The sequence below is a fragment of the Rousettus aegyptiacus genome, unplaced genomic scaffold, assembly GCF_014176215.1.
Source record: "Rousettus aegyptiacus isolate mRouAeg1 unplaced genomic scaffold, mRouAeg1.p scaffold_m13_p_1, whole genome shotgun sequence".
NCBI classification, from domain to species: Eukaryota; Metazoa; Chordata; class Mammalia; order Chiroptera; family Pteropodidae; genus Rousettus; species Rousettus aegyptiacus.
In genome coordinates, this window is record NW_023416284.1 from 184,784,449 (window position 1) to 184,803,638 (window position 19,190).

The window sequence follows — 19,190 nt, forward strand, 5'->3', positions numbered from 1 at the left end:
GTGAAGTGGGGGTGCGGGCCCCTCCGAGAACTGCGAACGCTCCAGAGCTCCAGACGGTCCCCTCGACAAAGGCGAGCGCGTGCACACGCGCCGGGGGACGGAGGCGGGACTCCCTTCCCGGAGACGGTTTTCCCAGCCATGACGTGGACCGGGGAGCAGCCCAGGCTGTCACACACAGTCACCGTCTCTGTTTCCCTCGCGAGACTCTCCCCGCCGGGTGGCGAATTCCCCAAAGGTGGACACCGCGTCTTGCATCCTCTAAGAGCCAGCGACACGGGGACCTCTGCCCTCAAAACCCCCAGATCTCGCCGGCGGGAGGGGCCCAGCTCGCGCGCCCTGGGATGGCAGTGAACCGTGAATTAATTCACTGCGTTATTCTCCCTCCAGGACTGGGAGCCATCTTTGCCTGGAGGGGAAAAAAAGAGCCAGCCTTTCAAATATCTCGTTTTTGAACACGTTTTGTAAATTCAAAAGGACGCCCCGGAACGTGCTGTGAAATCAAGTAAAAGCTGGTGCACTCAGTAGTGGCTTCACGCAAGTTTCCCTTTTACACACCAGGGGATTTTTGCCCTTTTAGACGAAATAACTCATTAAAATCTCTGTTGTACGTTTCCTTTGAAAGCACAGAGACGAGAGCGGTCCAGACAGCAATATAAATTTTTTAACGTTGATGCTGGCCCCGAAATGAGAGCTTTCTGATTTTGAAAATTAAACTTCCCATTGGCTGATGGAAAAGGAAGGGTTACATCTAAAAGGCGTCTGGAGGTTTACATAAAATCTGATAATGAAATCGAGCTTCTTTAACTACTCGAGCATTATGAAGACGGAGGATGTTTTCCCATCAGTCCCGAGCTGGGAACCCTACCAAGGCTCCCCTGGCACCCCACGTGACGCCGTGATTGTCTTTAAATGAATAGGCTTCCTCTCTGCGCCCCTTGCTGGCTCCTCGTTTTCAAGCAGCGCCATCGGCGTGACATGCGTGGATCTGGCGCTCACCCTCCTCCTGGTGTGCAGGCCGCGGCGAGGACTTCGTCTCTCGCGGAGCCACAGAAGTCAGGCTCGCCGAGGAAAGAGGCAGGAGGAGCCTCACCTGCTGGGTGACAAAGGAGAACTGGGGTGACTTTCCCAGACAGCTGCCTCCCTGACACGGCCTGTGCTGCTGTGCTCAGTGTCACAGACGGGGGCCCGTGTCAGCTACTGGCCCCTGCAGCCGGGTCTTCATCCGTACTTCGCAGACATGCATTTTGGCGGAAGGTCAAGATGTAGGTGCAGAGATTTACCACAACTATTTCTCACTTTCAAGAGCTGCAGTCGACAGCCAACATGACCCTCAGAGAAATAACCTACTCCCGGAACCCACCTCGGAATTTACCCCCGTCCCCTTTCCCCACCCGTCCAGCCTCCCCGAGGCCCGCCTCCTACCTCAACAAGAAAAGAACTGGGCAAGAAAAACGGTGGTCGCGAAACACTCGCACACGCCTCACTTCCAACCCACCTGCACCAGGCACGTTGGCTCTAACGAAGCCCACCCAAGACCAGACCGCACGTCCAAAAACCGAAAACTGAATTTCACGGTTTCAGCACTCAAATCCATTACGCAAAGAGCGTTTCAGAAAATAACATCATTTGATTAACAACTATGAAAAGATTATAGTATATACATTACATAGTAACTACACATTATGTATAACTTAGTTATATATAATAACTATAAGTAGATAATAATTACTATAGAATAAGAGATGTTGCATGCATATATAATAGCTATAAGGAGTCAGATATAAAACAGAAAATGTCAGTGGCTATTTATGTGATCTTTTGATGGAGAAAGGCCATCTTTATAACACACAAAAACAAAGATGGAACCATAAACTGAGCAGTAACAGATTTTATGCCTAAAAATGTAAAATCTCGAGATGTCAACTTTTCAATTAACAAAGTTGAAAGAAAATTTTAAAAAATAGCTGAAAACTTTTGCATTATATATTAAAAACAAAGCATTAATAGTTCTAATGTATTTGATTATTTTTAAAATCAATAAGTAAAAGATAACCCTCATGAAAAAAATGAACAGGCATTAATTCATTAAAAACACATTAAAAATATATCAAATAATATATAACTTCTCTAGAATTCACAAAAATATATCAAAAAATTGGAAATCAGTGTGTCATTGAAAAATTTGTATTTGTTTTTTAATATGTTTGATAAAGGGTTTTGGTTTTTGTTTTTGTTTTGGTAAGATCTGATAAACCAGACATTCAAATACAGGTGGAAGGAATATAAATTTATACAACTTTTCTAGAAGTTTTTGCACTATTTACCAAGAGGCTTAACAATTTCATACGCTATAATCCATTTATTCTAGTTCTGCGGCTTTCAGGAAAGATCAGAAACGTGTAAAGTTTTGGGTTAAGGACATTTGCTGTAGCACTATTAACCACGAAATGGTGGGCTCCAAAAATTTGGGAACACACGGGAGAAATTAGTTGTGTTTCTTCCCATTTGATAGAAAACTGCACAGCCGTTTAAACAAACGTGATTTTGAAAAATGTATCGACTTTGGAAAATGCTGATGACAATACGAAGAGAAAAAAGCGCTGTAAAAAACGATGACTTCACCATCAGTGTGTCTCAGAATTACCTGTCTCTGTGTTTATTAGCAGTTTCACACACCGATTCTAACTTATTCCTTCTCCACTGTGAATCACCAGTATGCTGTATTATCCCAACTCTATTGCATAGAAAAAAAGATTGAAATCAAATCCACAAAGTATGAAATGTGTTTTTCTCTTCCCCTTAGATGGTGGAATTAACAGGCAATTTTGTTTCTGCCGCAAACACATTATTTTTCCAAATTCTCAATAATATGCATTTATTACATTTATAATTGAAAAAGGAGAGTTTTTTTAAATGTAAAATAAAGTCCTTAATCTGGGATGAGATATGCTGCTAATACTTTTTTTAAATTCCATTTCTTAAATCGAATTTAAGGTAATTTAATACCCGAGCACACGGCCGTTTCCATAGCACATGGAGACCATAAAATTGCTTGTACTTGTATTGATGCTTTTCACTATTTTTTAAATTGATAAAAATTTTCCAGGCGAAAATGGAAAGTTAAATCCATCTCCAGTGTTTTCCTTACTAATTTAACATCTCTCTCAGATAATACACACTGACATTTTTTTAACTTAACTACATTTTTGTTGAAAAAAATTTTTAAACAGGGTCAGGCAGTTAAATGATTCATAATTTCTTCTCTTCCTACTTCTATTTCAAGAATCTGAAATCGGTTCCTCGTATCACAGATCACTTGACACTCTGGGGACAGAGTTCGCTGCTCAGCGTGGGAAAGCCGTCGGCCATGCGGAGGCCTCGAAGAGCATATTTATGTGAGTTACCAATAGCGCGCAATCAATCGAGTTATAATTATCTTAAAATGGTTTGTGCTCTTCTCTATCAAAATCTAACCCATCGCTTAAAACTCGAAGACTGGGGTCCATATATATGAGGGAACATCACCCGGCCCTGAGAAGAGATGGAAGACTGCCATTCGCAAGAGCATGGGTGGACCTGGAGATAATCGTGCTGAGCGAAATAAGCCGGACGGAAAAAGGTGAAAACCGAGTGATATCACTCAAATGTGAGATGTGAACCTAAGAGCAGCAAACGAACGGGACAAACAAATATAGACTCACAGACATGGACCATACACTAGTGGTCAGCAGGGGCGGAGGGAGGGGCAGGCAGACGGGGCAGCGGGGTCAGATACGTGGTGACGGGAAGACACCTGACTGTGGGCGGTGAACGCGCAGTGTGAACACACACGCGCCTTCCCGTAGAAGTGTGCGGATGACGCCTCCCGGGTCTCGGTCACCGATGTCACCGTAAAAGAACAAACGGACAAAAGCCTGGCAGACCGGAACCCCGGGCCCCCGGCCGCCGCGGCTCGCGCGTCCCCAGCCTTGCGCCGCGTGCACCCTGGTTGGCCCGGGTCCCGCAGCGAGGGCCCCTCCTCCGGGCGAGCCCGCTGCGCCGTGCGGCTGCCACCGCGGGGCTGGCGCCGTGTCCGTGTCCGTGTCCGTGTCCGGCGTGACGCGCGGGGCCCCGGCGGCCGAGACGCTGCGCTCGGCGGCGCTTGGTGCCCGGGCGCGCGCGCTCGCAGGGCGCTCGGGGTCAGGGTCGGCCGCGCCCTCCTCGGGCTGCGGGCGCCAGCGCGAGCTTGAACTTGGCCTCGTGGCCGGTCCGGCCGGCGCCCGCGGCCCTGCTGGGCGCTGCCCGCACGCCGCCCGCCCTGCTTTCCCCGCGCGGCCGCTCGATTCCACCACGGTGCGTCCCGGGCCTGGCCGCCCCGCCCCGCCCCCGGGCGTCCCCGATCCTGGACTCGCGGCTTGTCCGGTTCTCTGCTGGGCCTGCAGCTGTGATATCGTCTCCCTGGTGTTGAAATCAACCCGTGTTTTCTAAACGAAACTAAACATGGAGCATTTGTAAGGTGGAGCCTCACGACCTCGCCTGTGGACGGTCAGCATCGCCCGCATTTCTCTGCAGACACCTGTCACGGGGACTGTGCCCGTGGCCTCCGCTCGTCCACAGCGCCAGTCTCCGGGGTGCCACACTCACCCCCCCAGAGGAGCTGGGGCGCTGCGGCCGATTCATGAAGGGGCCACGCAGCCACGTCCACTGGTAATGTTTTCCTCTTTACGCAGAAATTGAATTTTATTGTTTCCTTTTTAATCTTCTAAAATGATGTGCTTTTGAGGAGAAAATCAGCATAAACTAAGAGGACCGCTGCTGGGACTCTGGCAGGGGCCGTGTCAATGAACCTTCCAGCCACGCCGCTAGGGACGCGGGCTCCGGGCAGGTCCCAGGCCAAGGTCACCCGGCGGCCACGCCGCGAGGCTGGAGCTAGCTCTCGGGACCCAGGCCCTCACTGCCGTCCCGTGGGGCGTCAGAGGTGCGGCCCCTTCAAAGCACGCTGTTGAGCTTTTTCATCCGACCCTTTCTGATTTCCCACAAACCATCTCTGTGGAGCGTGGGGGTGTTCCGTGCTGAGGGCACACACAGAAGTGTGGAGGCCCGCGCTGGGGACATGGGTGGCCCAGGGTGCCACTGTCCTGCGGGGACTCGAACACCAAGTCGCGGAGCCGCCCTGCGGTGCAGAGGGCCTGCAGGGGGGACCAGCTGGGGCTGTTCCTGCCGCGGGGCCGGGCAGGCCGTGCAGAGCTGATCTGCCTGGGCGTTTCCCAGGGGTCCTGCTGATGGCCAAGCACAACAGTGGGGACACCTCGGGGCAGCGGGCGCCCGGCCGACCAGAGCGCTCCCCACCCTCTTCCGGAGCTCGGAGAGGCGACCGGGAGGGAGGTGACGAAGCCCAGGGGACCGGGACAACGAGCCCCCGTCTGCAGTCTGAGCCGGGCCCCGTGAGCAGTGCCACGCCTGGCGGAGTCCCCTGCCGTCCGCACACAGACGGATGAGTGGGTCTCAAGCCCGCGGCTGAGCCCAACACGCGGTGTCTGCCAAGTCAGTCACCCACCCAGGGAGTTTCACCGTCGTGGGAGTGGCTCGACTCGGAGATCCCTATTTTTAGCTCAATGATATACTTCCTCATGCAATTGAAGCAAACTGAAATCAACCTTCAGGAAGTTAGAATTATAAGAGTAGGGCCCGTCGACGTCACCAAAATCTGAATTATAAAATGTTAAGAGAAATGTAATTTTGTTGCTTTTAAACTCTGTAAATGGTGTGAGGATGTCAGTGAATAAAAGCGGGGTGACTCGTATGGAAGGTCCTCTGTGCGTCTGTCCTCGGCCGATGGGCCCGAGTCTTAAACGTGCTGACAACCAGCCACGGGTCCGAACCAGGACGCTGGGCTGTCGGTGAAGCCTCTCTGTTCGCTACTTATTTGTGATGTCGTGGGCTCGTCTCTCCGACCAGGTGTTAGGGCCCCAAAGCCAGGGACCCTGCGCGCCTCCGTGAGAGGCGCTTGAAGTTGTCCCCTGCTGGTCACCGCATCGAAGCCCCGAGTTCCCACACGACTGGACTTGGAGACGGGGCCTCTGAGGCGGTGACTAGGCTGAAGGGCTGCCCTCCGCCTCCCGGCAGGGACGGCCCAGCCAACATGTGCATCTGGCATGGTTTCCTCGAACCCTTTGAAAGCAGGCGTCTCGGGAGGGACTTGCACAGCCACCATCCCCGGCCGCCGCTGGAACCACATCGGCCCCTGACACGGGTCAGGCCGCGGCGCGGAGGTCACGGCTCGTCCCGCAGCTCCTGGGGACGGAGCCCATGTCCTTCCTGTCCCCCCGCGTGTTCCTGGCTCGGCGACGGTCCGCAGGGCTAGCGAGACTTGGTCGCGGGAGCAGGAGCAGCAGAGCCGTGGCTGCGGCCTGCCCCTCCCTAGGCGTGGCCACTCCGCGCGGACGGTGGTGGACAGGCTGCCAACCAGCGGCGAGTCATCCCGTAAACCCTTTGAACACCACAAGCCCTGCTTCCAACGGAGAGGTGTCCCAGCAGCCCGGCGGGGGTGGCAGCGGCCCGCTGTGGGGGCTGACCGGCGGTCGGGGAGCGTGGCGCCCTCACCACAGGTCACCACGGGGTCGCACGGGGGCTGGGCGTGGGCCGCCGAGCGGGCCCCGGGCGGGCTCGTGTGAGGGGGCCGCCGGCGCGTCTCTGATCGGCTGGAATATTTTAAAGCGTCGCGTCCAATGCAGGCCTGTGATTAAGGCGAATAAGAATTTAAAGCCGAACACAATTTCTGAGGATCTCTTCCTGTAAGTGTGGTCTGCGAATTACACTTCCGCGGTGGTCTGGGGCTGGCCCGGCCGGCCACGCGCTCCCTTTGTCCCTGCTTCCCGGAATACGTCAGGGCCAGGGTGCGACTTGTTACTCTGCCCAAGCGTCCTCTGTCAAGGTCGTCAGGGCCCCGGGCCTGGTGTCCTTGATCAGCCCCAGGAATGCACCGGGCAGTGACAGCGAGCTCGGCCCCACAGAGCCCACAGACCGCCCGGGAAGCAGGGCTCGTGCGAGCAGGCGCATGTGACCCGCACCTGTCGTGATTTAGGGCTCCACCACGGCGCACCTCAACCATGCCCCCCCCCGCCCCGGCTATGATGACACGGGAGAGACAGTGACGAGGGCCCAGCCGGAGTCCTCTCACTCTCCGCGTCGGCGGGTGCGGCGCCGGCTCAAACCCCAAGGGTCGGTCTGGAGCCCCGACTCGCGGCTCCTGCAGCACGGGGCAGGGCCTGCGTGGGGGCCCCTGGCCTCGTCCCCGCCCCCGAAGTCACTGGGTCACTCCGGGACCTCAGACGCCGTCTCCGTCCGTCGGCTGCCGGGGGGAGGCATTCGTCCCCAAGCCCCGCACGCTGTCGAGTGCTCGTCCCCGCGGCCCCCGCCTCCGCGGCACGTGTTAGGACGCGTCATCTTCCGTCTACCCGTGGCTCGGTCGCCGTCCCCCTCATCCACGTGGGGGCCCCGGGCGCTGCCTGACACGTGGTCGCTGCTCGGCACACGCGTGTGGGCGGGTGAGTGGGTCACGCAGGCCCGGGGAAGGTGGCACCCCGCTGCCCGCCCCTGCAGCTCAGCACATTCCTTCCCGTGTCCAGGGCACACCGGTTCTGCCGAGACTCTGTCACCACACCTGTGCAGGTGTCCACGCCCGCAGCTTCCCAACCAACCTGTCCTGCAGGTGCAGAGGCGCCCGCGGTGGCCCAGAAGTCGCCGTGCGTGTGTGGGGCCGGGCCTCGTTCCCCCACTGGGAGGCGGCCCGGGCGGGCGGCGGCCCTGTGACGGAGTCCGGGCGGGGACGCCACGGTTTCGCACAGCCGAGGCCCTGCAGCTCGGGGTCCCCGAGGCCTCCCTCCACACTCAGCAGGTGTCCGTACTTGTGCTCCCCCGACACAGACCTTCCACACGCGAAGGCCGGAGACCCGTGTGCGTTACGGGTACGCGTTCAAGGGTTCCCAGAGCTCAAGTCAGACAGACGATGGGTGGACGGACAGGGCTGTTCGCCAGGACCGTGTCCCCAGGTCCACGAGACGCCCTCGGGAACTGTCACTTTGGAGGCCTTTCTCTGTGAACAGACAGCCGGAGAGACAGACAGCTGAGCTGCCTCGTCGCCGGCCACAGCCCTGGGGACAGCCCCGCGCTGGCACCCCGTGGCAGGCCACCCGCACCGGGAAAGCTCGCCGTGCAGCACAGGGGCAGCCGCGAGCCGGGGCAGCAGGAGGGGCGGGGCCTTTGCCCGGGCTCCGTCCTGCGTCTGGGCTCACGGGGCGCGCAGTGGCCAGCTCGGCTATAACTCGGTCACCGTCCTGGTTCCAGCTGCTGTCACCTCCCACATTAACCACCTGCTTTGAAGGGACCCGGCCAAGCCCTGCGTGGCCTCTGGGCCTCCAGGCCGCCGGACCTGCTCTTCCTGATCCGCCAGGTCCGAGGACCTCACGGTGCCAAGGCCGGGACTCAGCTCCGCCCAGCCGGGGTGGGGGGGGGCGGGGCTGACGCTAACACGCTCCTGGCCATGTGGCAAGTGAAGAAGCCGTTGGAGGGGCGAAGAGGCGCCAGGGTGCCGGCCCTGTCAAGGCAGGAGAAAGCGGCCTGTGTGCACAGCCTGCTCACGGGAAAACCAAGGCGAAGGGCCAAGGTGCAGGCCCGCGGGGAGGCGGGGAGGCGTTCGGCTCCACCCAGCCCCCCCCCCCCCAGCCCAAGGCCCAGCCGCGTTAAGCCACGTTCTCAGCTAACAGAGAAAGTGCCCTTCCCGTTTTGCATTCCCGGTGTTTCCTTCCCAGCAGTAAGCTACGACCACCACAACCTCAACAGGCGTGGGGGGCCCGTCACAGACCAAGAAGGAGACTCAGGTCGTCGCGCACACACTGCAGACTGGATCCAAGGACGCGCTTTCTGGGAGTGGTGCTGGCGGCGAAAATCTCCAAAACAGTTCATCAAGACGTTTTCTCAATGGAACTTAAACATCAAGGAGAAGTCGGATGACTTCCTCGAGCAGACGTTACCGTAAAATGCTTTGACAAAGAAGAAGTGCTCTTTCGTGCGGCTTACGATTTCAGGATTTCCCTGTGAGATTCTTACAGGAAGCTCTGGGTAAGACTTTTTAAGCAGTGTACACTCTCGTGGGCCGTACTGCTACGGTGAGGGATGGATAACCAACGCCGGCAGACGTCTTGCGGGCGAGGAGACCATCGGTGCTACACGTGCCCATTAAAAAAAGAAGCAATTAAATGTCTACAAAAGGATCAGAAAGAAAAAGTAGTCAAATTTTGCCTAAGCTTAACCACCTCAGGCAGTGAAAGCCACAACAGGAAACCGCCCTGACCACAAGGCATGACGTTTACCACGCACGAAACACGGTTTGGGCCGCAGACAGGGTGGGATTTTTTCCTCCAGCTTTATCGAGGCATAGTCAACATGCAGTGAACTACCCACAATTTAAAGCGTACAATCTGCTGGGTTCTACCGTATGTGCACATCCATGAAAGCATCGCCGTGATCAAGGCACGGCCTCGTGACCCGCCGCGGTTCCCAAATATTCTTTCGATGACTTTATAGAGTGAGTATGGTAACGGTTTTCATTAAGAAAAAAAAAAAAAAAGTTGTTTTATAACGTGGATAAACCTTGAAAACATGATACGAAATGAAAGAAGCAGTCGCCAAAGCCCGTGTGTCGCGATTCCTTCCATGCGAAATGCCCAGAGCAGGCAGGAGAGTGGGAGGAGGGTTGGTTACGAGGGGCAGACGGAGAGCGACGGCCCCCGTGGCCAGTCTCCTTTGGGGTCAGGACGACGTTCTGGAATTAGTGGTGGTAGCTGCAGAGTCTGTGATCACACTAGGAACCACTGAATCGTACACCTTTAAAGGCGAATTTTGTGGTGTGTGAATTACATCTCAATAAAGCTGTAATGTTAAACAATTTGTTGAGCTTCCTGAAAAAAATACCGACAGCCCATCTTCCGCTCTAATAATTTTAGCCTCTTCATCTTCTCAATCAGACACTCATGGTCCCCATTATTTTGTGGCCCCCATAGGTGATCGATACTAATACATAAAACCAAGACTTGGCTCTTCGAAAAGATTAATGAAACCGATACATCTCAAGGCACAAACAAGATCAAGAAGAAAAAGAGATTTCACTTACAGGTCCCGCACACCATCACAATGATTTTAAGATGATATTACAAATAGCTTTCGGTGAATAAATTTGAAAATTCTGATGCCCAAAAGTGAAACTTACCGATAATGACACAAAAAGAAATAGAAAATTCAAATAATTCTATAACTATCAAAGGAATTGTATCTGTACAATTTCCACTTTCCCCTAAAAAACAAAACTCCAGGCCCAAGTAATTCTACCTAATGTTTAAATGGGTTGCAGGTCAGAGAAAAGGAAAAAGGGATAGTTCCCAATAATTTTTATGAGACCAGCGTAACTTCTACATCAGATCTAATGAGGACAGTGTAAGAAACAAAAATGATAGGCCAATCTTCCTTGTGCATATGGATGTAAAAGTTACAAATAAAATATTCGCAAATCGAATATAGCGATGTGTAAAATGGAGAACACATCACCAAATTTGGGGCTCATTCCTGGGAGTAGCATATTAATGTAAGAAAAGAGGAAAATTATATGATCATAGAATTGATAAAGAAAACACACTTGAAAGAATTTAAGTCCAATTATGATTTAAAAAAGAAAAGCTCTTAACAGCGAGGAACAGAGTGGCCTTGATTACTAGGATAGAAGGTTTCTTTAAAGGTGGGGACAGAGCGGAACACCGTGGTCGTGGTAAAGGGGACCTAAAAACGCACATGAGAGCGAAACGTTGACCCCTCTCCACCTGCGATCGGACAGGGCACCACGACGCTTGGAGTCACCACCTCTGTCCCCGTTAAGCTGCCGGTCCTCGCCAGTGCAGCAAAGACTCGAAGGTCAGAGACAAGGTGACAAAGCGGCCATGATTTGCAGATGAGGTGACTGCGTAGGGAGAAAACAAAATTAAGAGAATGAATAAGTGAGTTTAGAGAAGTTAGTAAACACAAGGTCACTGTTTTAAAAATCAATCGTGTTTCTGTGCACTACCAACAAACAGTTGGAAAATGAAATATTGAAAGAGATATTTACGATAGCGTAAAATGCATATTTAGGGGCCGAATCTATAAAAGATGCACAAGGAGTACACAGAGAAAACTACAGAACAGGATTGAGAAAAATAAAAAATCTAATTAAATGGAGGGAGGGCTATACCACGTACATGGATTAGAAATGTTTTCATTAGAAATATATCAATTCTTCCACCTTGATCTATAAATTCAATGCCATTCCAGTAAAAATCCCAGGCAGATTTTTTTTGTATGTGTGGCAATTAACATGCTGATTCTATAATTTACTTAGAAACACGAAGGCTCAAGAAGAATCCAAAAAAAAAAAAAAATTTATAAAGAGACCACGGTGCATGGACTTAGTTTACCAGACATCGAAATTTATTCTAAAGTCTCAGTAATTAAGGCAGGTGTTTTTGCACAAGGATAGGCACATCGACCAAAGAAACAGAATAATCGGTTCGGAGACACTCCGAGGCTTGATTTATGGCACAGACGGCAGCACGGAAGAGTCATGGAAGGGTTTGTTGTTTTTTTTTTCAGTAAATGGTGTTTCAGAAAAATCAGATAGCAACAGAGAAGAATATAAAACTGAACTCCTACCCTAAAACTATACTCAAAAATTAATATCAAGTCTACTGTTTATCAAAGTGTTGAGAGTTAAACAATAAGACTTTGAGAAAATCGTACAAGAGAAAGCCTTCAAGATTTTGGGATAGAGAAAATTTCTCAAATAAACATAAATAAAGCACTCACCATAATGCGCGTGCGCCTGCAGCCGGCGAGCCTCAGTCCGCTCCTGAGCACCTGCCAACCGCCGCCGCCCAGGACGCCCAGGGACACCCGGGAGCAGCACCGCCCTCCGCCGTGGGAACCAGGCCGCCGTGCGACGCCCGCTCACGGCAACCTGCAGCAGCCACACTGCGTGCTGGGCGACCTGCAGCAGCCACACTGCGTGCTGCGACACTACGTGCGCGCACAGCCACCAACCCGAAGAGCTGCCGCCACTCGCAACCACCGGACAGGTGAGGCGTGCACGCACCCACGTGCAGACACTTTTGAGCAGTAGAAGCCGAACACGCACACACGAGCGTGTTGTGGGATTCCGTGTTTATAAACTGCGAAACCACAAGAGCAAGATGGAGTAACCTGCGACACTGGAGCGCGCCAGGGTGCCCGAGGCGGGCGAGGCGGGGGCCGGGCACGGGGAGGGGCCCCGGGGCGCTCCGCCCGCCGTCTTCGCGGCGCGTTTGCGTGGCGTCGATGGAGTCGCACACTTACGTGAGCTGCACACGAAGCTGAAAGCCGTACGGCCACATGTGATTAGGGGACGACCACGTGGTGCGGCCCGTGGCGCGTCGGCTCAGAGGACGGCGAGCTGTCCTGGCTCCCCGGGCGCGGAGGGAGGCGAGGCAGAGGTCGCAGAGCGGGGCCCCGACGCCGTGAGGTGCCCCGCCCCGGGGGCGCAGCGCCCCGTGAGCGTGGGCCGGGCCGCCGCCGCCGCGCCATGCCTGCTGCACCCCGCGCCCTTCTGCCCGCACCGGGGAGGGGACCCGGCCATCGATCGTGCTTCTCCCCGAAGGCACGGAACCGAATCCATAATTCTGGTCTACTTCAATCTATGAAAATGCAGTTGTAAAATAAAAAGTACTAATTCAGCTTTTGTTCCTAGAGTCGTTTCCTAGGCAACAGAATGAGGGCTAATCCTTTGGTCCAAATGTGGAAACCTCCAGATGACTTCGGGGAAGGGCTGCTGCATCTTCAGAATGAATTACAATTATAAACGTCCCAGATAGTGCCGTGGTGCTTGGCCAGTGGAAAGCCTCGAGCCTCTCACTTTGGACCAGAACCCTCTCTCTTCTGGGCTGGTTTTCATCGCCCTTCCAGAAAAGCTGTGAGATGGGACGTCTTTTTGGTTTCCACAAAGAAAGAACAGTCAAAGCAAGTCTTAACTGATGAGCATTTGACATTTTCTCGTCTTTTCCTTCTCTTAGTGCTTGTTGGTTTATTAGCTGATACCGATGATTCCAATTCTGCTCAGATGGAGTCCCCCCATTTCTCCTGGGTTACCCGCTTCACGCTAAAAGCCTTGGCTGTAACACGGCCAAGAAGCACACCACGCACAGGAAGGAAGTCGGAAGAGAGCCTGCCGCAGCGACCCGGGGACTTAAGGAACGGCGTCGTGGGAGGCCCTGGGGTTTGCTTGTTGACGCCCGCATGTCTTGGACAGGGTGCCACGAAAAACTTCCAGATGAGTATTTTGTCCTCTCATTTAAAATTTTTTCAACCATTTAAAAATGTAGAAAGCGTTCTTACTCCGCGGGCTGAACCACACCAGAAGGCAGGCTGGACGGGGCCCGCAGTCTGTAGTTTACTGACCCCGGCATAAAAGGTTAACATTTGTTTACATCGATCCATAGACTAAGTGATCTCAAGATGGCGGCTGCTTGTGAGAATAGATTTGTGATGTAGAAATTGGACAAGACTAAAAGTATTTAGAGTGTACCTCTTTAAAGACGGAATTCACCTTGCTTTGCCACTCCTTATAATTGCCTTGTACCAAATAAACTGAATGATTTTAAACCAAAATATAAAATTCTGCCATTATTCTTTGAACGGATACTTCTTCACGAATTTGCTATATTTACACAAATAGTTCTTAGCTAGAACATAATTCTCTTACTCAAATCAGGTAGGTAGCTGTTGGACATTTCATTATATATACTCTTGGCTCGAGTCTCTTGTAAAATTTTATTTTTTACTCCATTGCCAGTTTACTATATTTATAAATTGAAATTTTTACTGTGTAGGAAATTGATAGTTAAAAATCATTTTTATCGTAGAACAGAAAGGGTCAATTTCTGGAATCCTAATCAAATGGAAGGGTAGAATCATAGAAAATTCTCTCACAACTAGTGGCTGAGATTAATGTTTTAAAAGATGCTAATGATGTCTTAAATCTCTCTTGGGAATTATAGCCACGAATTACCGAAACTTCGTAGTACCTAATACTGTTTTGATACTGTATTTCTGACCACACTGTGGCTTTATGCTAGCCTAGTGAAAACGTCATGGTTTCAGTACATATTGATAAAGAATAATTTGTAGAACTTTGGTGTCTAAACAACAAATTGCTTTCATCTAGTCTAAAATGTGATTTACTCTATAATGAAGGTAAATTTGTCTGTTTTGTCCTTGATACTTAGGCAAAACTGCATTAAACTAAGAAACAAAAAAGACTGGAAATCATAAATGTCATGTATTTCAAAATAGAGACTCGGTCAAAGGTAATTGCAGACATATTTGAATAACTAAAATGTTTCATTTTATGATTTACAATTTTTCTGAAATTGTTTTTTTAAAATTGATTTTTCTTATGAAAATTCAATCTAAAATTTATTTTTTAAAGACAAGAATATTGCTATGTATTAATTTAAACAACTACCTATATAGGTATATTTTACTCTGTTAACTACTCTAAAAATAACTGTGTGTCTATGCCCTACTTTAAAAGAGATGAAACTTTGGTAGAAATTTTGGGCAGAGAAATCTGTGTCATAATTGTTCTACCAATCACAGAAAAATAAAAAAAATAAAATCTCATTCTCTGAATTACTTTAAGTTTCATGCATTTTCTAAATCAAGAAGAGCAAAAGGTATCAAGATTGGAGGCTTAGCGTTGAGGGAGGCCGCATATGTATCACGGTGGTGATGCGGTTCATTTATAGTACACGATTCTGAGGCATCCGGTCGATCACTTAGACGAGAAAACTGGGTTTCAGAAACGTGCTTGGCCATTAGCGGCCCATGGCGGTTTGGCATTCAGACTCGGGTCTGTGTGGCTCCGAGCCTGTGGTCGTTCCCTGTGCTGGGGCAGGACCGCAGAGGTACAGGTCCCACAAGGACAGCAGGAGAAGGGTCCTCCAGTCATGGTCAGCGGGGGCATTGGGCAGTGGAGGAAACCTGGCGCTCGAGGTCCCTGGTGTTGAAGACAGGCCAAGCTGTCGCGGGCGAATAAGCAACCCCACATTTCAGGGCTTAACCCTGCTGCGGGATGTGGTGACCCGGCAACCCGGCATGGTCGGCCGTGGCTGCGACCTGGCCACGTGACCATATGGCCCCTCCGCTCCTATCCCGACTCGGGGCTCAGCTGAAAAAGTGGACTGGGCGGAGCTGGGGTGAATGCGGGCTTCACACAGGTGAGCGCGGATGTGGCGGGGTCGCAGCAGTGTGCGGGGGAGACTGGAGTGGCTTGAACTGGGGCCAGAAGGCCGCAGAGCACAGCGAAGGGGTCCTGTGGCAGAAAGGACAGCGAGGATTCCGCCGCCGAAAGCACGTGGAAGAAGAATGCCCCGAGTCAGGCATTCAGAGGAGGCCCGGGAGGGGTGGGGGTGGGGGGGGTTGCGGGAGGAAGAGGGGAAGGGGGCGATCAGCTGATGGGGGACAGGACACTCAGGAGCCCCAGAGATGGCAAACAACGAGGAGGGGGCTTTGGTAATGGGGGAGGGGATGGAGGAGCGACAGAGGTTAAAACTGCACCACGTCCCACGCCCCGGGGTCGCTGTGGACACCGCACTGCGGCGGAAACGACGTCTGTGACTTGAGGCCTCGGCCGCGGACGCCACCGCGTCCCGCCCGGCGCGCTCCCCCGGGGCTGCCGCGTCCCAAGGAGGGCCTTTCATAATTAAAAACACGCACAAGAAGTTAAAATTTAATGACTTTCTTTGTTTCCGCATGCGCAAGCGAGAGCGCTCTGTCGTGTCGCTTACACTCGAGTCTCCTGAAAGCGACTCGTCTCGGTTTCCCTTCGTCTCAGCTGCGTTTTTAACGCCTGCACGGCCACGGCCCAGAGCCGGAGCGGAGGCACCTGCGTGCCCGCAGGTGTGTCCCGCGCGAGGCTGCACCTTGGGGCGGCCCTGCCAGGTGGGCGGGTCAGGTCTCGCCCGCGCCGGGGCACCGATCCCCACGCCAGCTCAGGGACGAAGTGGAACCGGTTTCACCCAGGAGTAAGGAGAGGTGTGGCCCCCGGGGAAAGCCAGAGTCTCACACTCCGAAAGGTCCTCTTGCAGGTGATTAGGGGATTGATTACCGGACCGCCCATCACGGTCACCTGGAGACTGGCCCTGGATTCTGACCCTGTGCCTGGGAAAGGGTTGGGGGGACATGACCGTCTAGAAGGGGTTCCAACTCCATTGGAATGTGAACCCCAACTTCATAGTTGGTGACTCTAAGGAAGGACTGTTCATTTTCGAGGTGTGATAATGATACCAGGAAAACACATTTTTTAAAGAGTCCTTATCTTCTGAAGCTGCATCTAAAACACGAATGAAATAATATGACGTCTGGTTTTCCTTTTAACGTACCCCAGGGATGAGGGGAGGGGGTGGGTCCCGCGAAGCAGGCCTGCGATGACTCGGCACTAGGTGTGTGGGGGGCTTGTTATGTCATTTTGTTCGTGTGCGTCGTTGAAAATGTTCTGTGATAAGAAGGTTGCAGGACAAACGCTCCCCAGGAACCTGCGATGAGCTGCGGCTCTCGGCCCGCCACGTGGCTGTGACTGTGGTCCTGCTGCGGCCACACCTCGGCCGGGGCGCCCTCGCCGGGGCGTCCCCACCTACCCGCTCCTCCGCAGGGCCCCGAGTCGGGACAAGGTCATTTAGGAGAGGGCATCCCGAGTCCGGTGACGAGCAGGGGCTGGGGCCGGGCCGGCCGAGCTGCGTCTTCTTGGCCGTGGTCGGCCCCCAGGACCAGGGCCTGCCCTCGATTCGAGTCTGTGTCCTTCCTGCGCGGCCCGTTCCCAGGTCCCCCGCCCGGCGTCCTCCCCGCCCTCGCCCCTCAGTCCCTCCGCTGCGCGTTCGGCTGCGGACTGCCTTTCATTCCTCCTGCCTGGTGTCTGAGGACTCGTGTTTCTGACACCATGGAGAAGTCCCAGCTTTTACTGCTTTAATTATGCTTCTCTGCCATTCCCTATATTCCTCTGGAATTCTGACCGGAGTAGATTGAATTCTCTGACCTATTGTTCATTTTCCTGTGAGGAATCTTATCTAAAAAATCTCTTTCTCCCCATTCTGCCTTCCAGACCGGTTTCTCTTGTTTTTTTTTTTTTTTTTTTTTTAAATTTTTTTAATGTCAGTCATTAAATTGATCATTTCTAGGATTTTTAATCGATTGTTTCTAAATATGTTCTTGTTTTATTCCTGCCAGTTCTTTATTCTGTCATTTCTTACCCCTTTTTATGGATGTTAGTCCCTCCCATATTTCTTTCTTGCCTAAACATTCCCTGAAAGCTCTTTTTTAGAATGTTCTGTTGTTTTTATCTTGTCTGGAGCGAATCCACTTTAGGTCATGGCCTTCAGCATTTGTTTTTGCATGTGAATTGAAAATTTTGGTTCGTCAGCTCATCCTAGGTGGGGATTTTCTCTCTCTCTGTCCGAGCCTGTCTGTTCGCTCCTCCCTCTGGCCCGAGGCCTTGACCTGGTCCAGGCGGGGTCCTGTCCCAGAGGCAGCCGCCCTGGCTCAGCTGGGTCCTGGGCAGAAGCCGCATCAGCATTTTCTCCCCTCCGGGGAGCACCTTGGTCCCCACCATCCAGTAGGAGCCAACCCCTTGCAGGAGCCACCTGCTTCGGCCCCACAAGTCCGACAGGACAGCCCCTCAGCCCCTGTGCAGCGCCGTCCGCTCTGCAGATGAGGGTTCTCAGCGACCTTCACGTCGTTTCAAGTACCCACGCATCCTACACTTTCTCTGTGTGTCTGTCATCTGTCACTGGTGGATCTCGTACGTGTGCGTGGCACGGGGCCTTCGGAGGACAAACTAATAACAGCGTCTTCACAGACGCCTCGGGCCGCGTCTCCCACGGCTCGCAGAATTATCGCCCTGGGCAGCAGTGCCCCTCAGATGGTTAAACTGCGCTGCGTCGCCTCGAGCAAACACCTGCAGTTCGCCGTTTCTCATTCGTGGAGATGTTGGCGGACGGAGGCGCCATCGGGCCTGCGGGAAGTCCGGCATTTCGCCGGGGTCCCCACGAGCGGCGCAGCCTCACACCTCCCTGGCTTCTTTCGTTTCGCCGCTGACACGGCATTTACCAGCGCACGGTCCCTTCGTTCGGCGCTTCCATTTGTTTACATAAAATCAAGTGGAAGTTCGCATCAAGAAACATTGAATTTCCGGCAAAGCTATACAGATATATCCTATATATCAGTACATAGTACATATTATATAACTGTGCATAATTTATACGTATTTATAGAAATAACATAATTATATGTTATAGAATATTTACATATTATCGTCAAATATTATAAAATACATATTTATATACATAAACATAATACTCATTTCCTAGTAGACAAAGACATGAGAACAGGAGTTGAGGCGCTTGTATCATTTGTGCTTCTCGGGTCCGTTAAGCTCCTAATCTTTTTCCCGATACTTTCCGTTTTCCAAGGCCTGTGGAATTTGGGGCGGGAGTCAGGTTTATTGCACTCAGCCCATCTCAGAATCTGGTTTTCATAATGTCTCCCACAGCCTATTTGCTTTTGCTGTATCGATGACGGCCAGCTGACAGTCACCTTCAAACTGCTCGGTAGATCAAGACCTCTATATTTGGAGTGAGGCAAACACTTCTAAAAGAGAGAGAGAGAGAGAGACAGAGACAGAGAGACAGAGAGACAGAGAGACAGAGACAGAGAGAGAGAGACAGAGAGAGACAGAGAGACAGAGAGAGAGAGAGAGAGAGGAGAAAGGCTGGATGGAAAACGTCCAAGGCTTCCATGCTGTGACATCTCTACCCCGTAAGGACCCCCACTGGAGTGACGGCCACTGGGGGTGGGCTAGTAGCCATGAACCTGGGCGCCGGTCCCCCCAACCATCTTCTGTCTAGTTAAGATTACTTGTCAACCACCCACCACACAAAGCACTGTGTTGTGCCCAGCGCTGGGTGTGGCAGGTAGAGTTGGAAATCGGTAGATAGGTCCTGGACACCCAGGGGCCTTAGAGAAAAATAAGGTGATAGAAGGCGATTTTCCAGCCCGTTAAAAGGTAAGTGACCGATGTTCACGAGGTAGAATTCTCCCTTTAA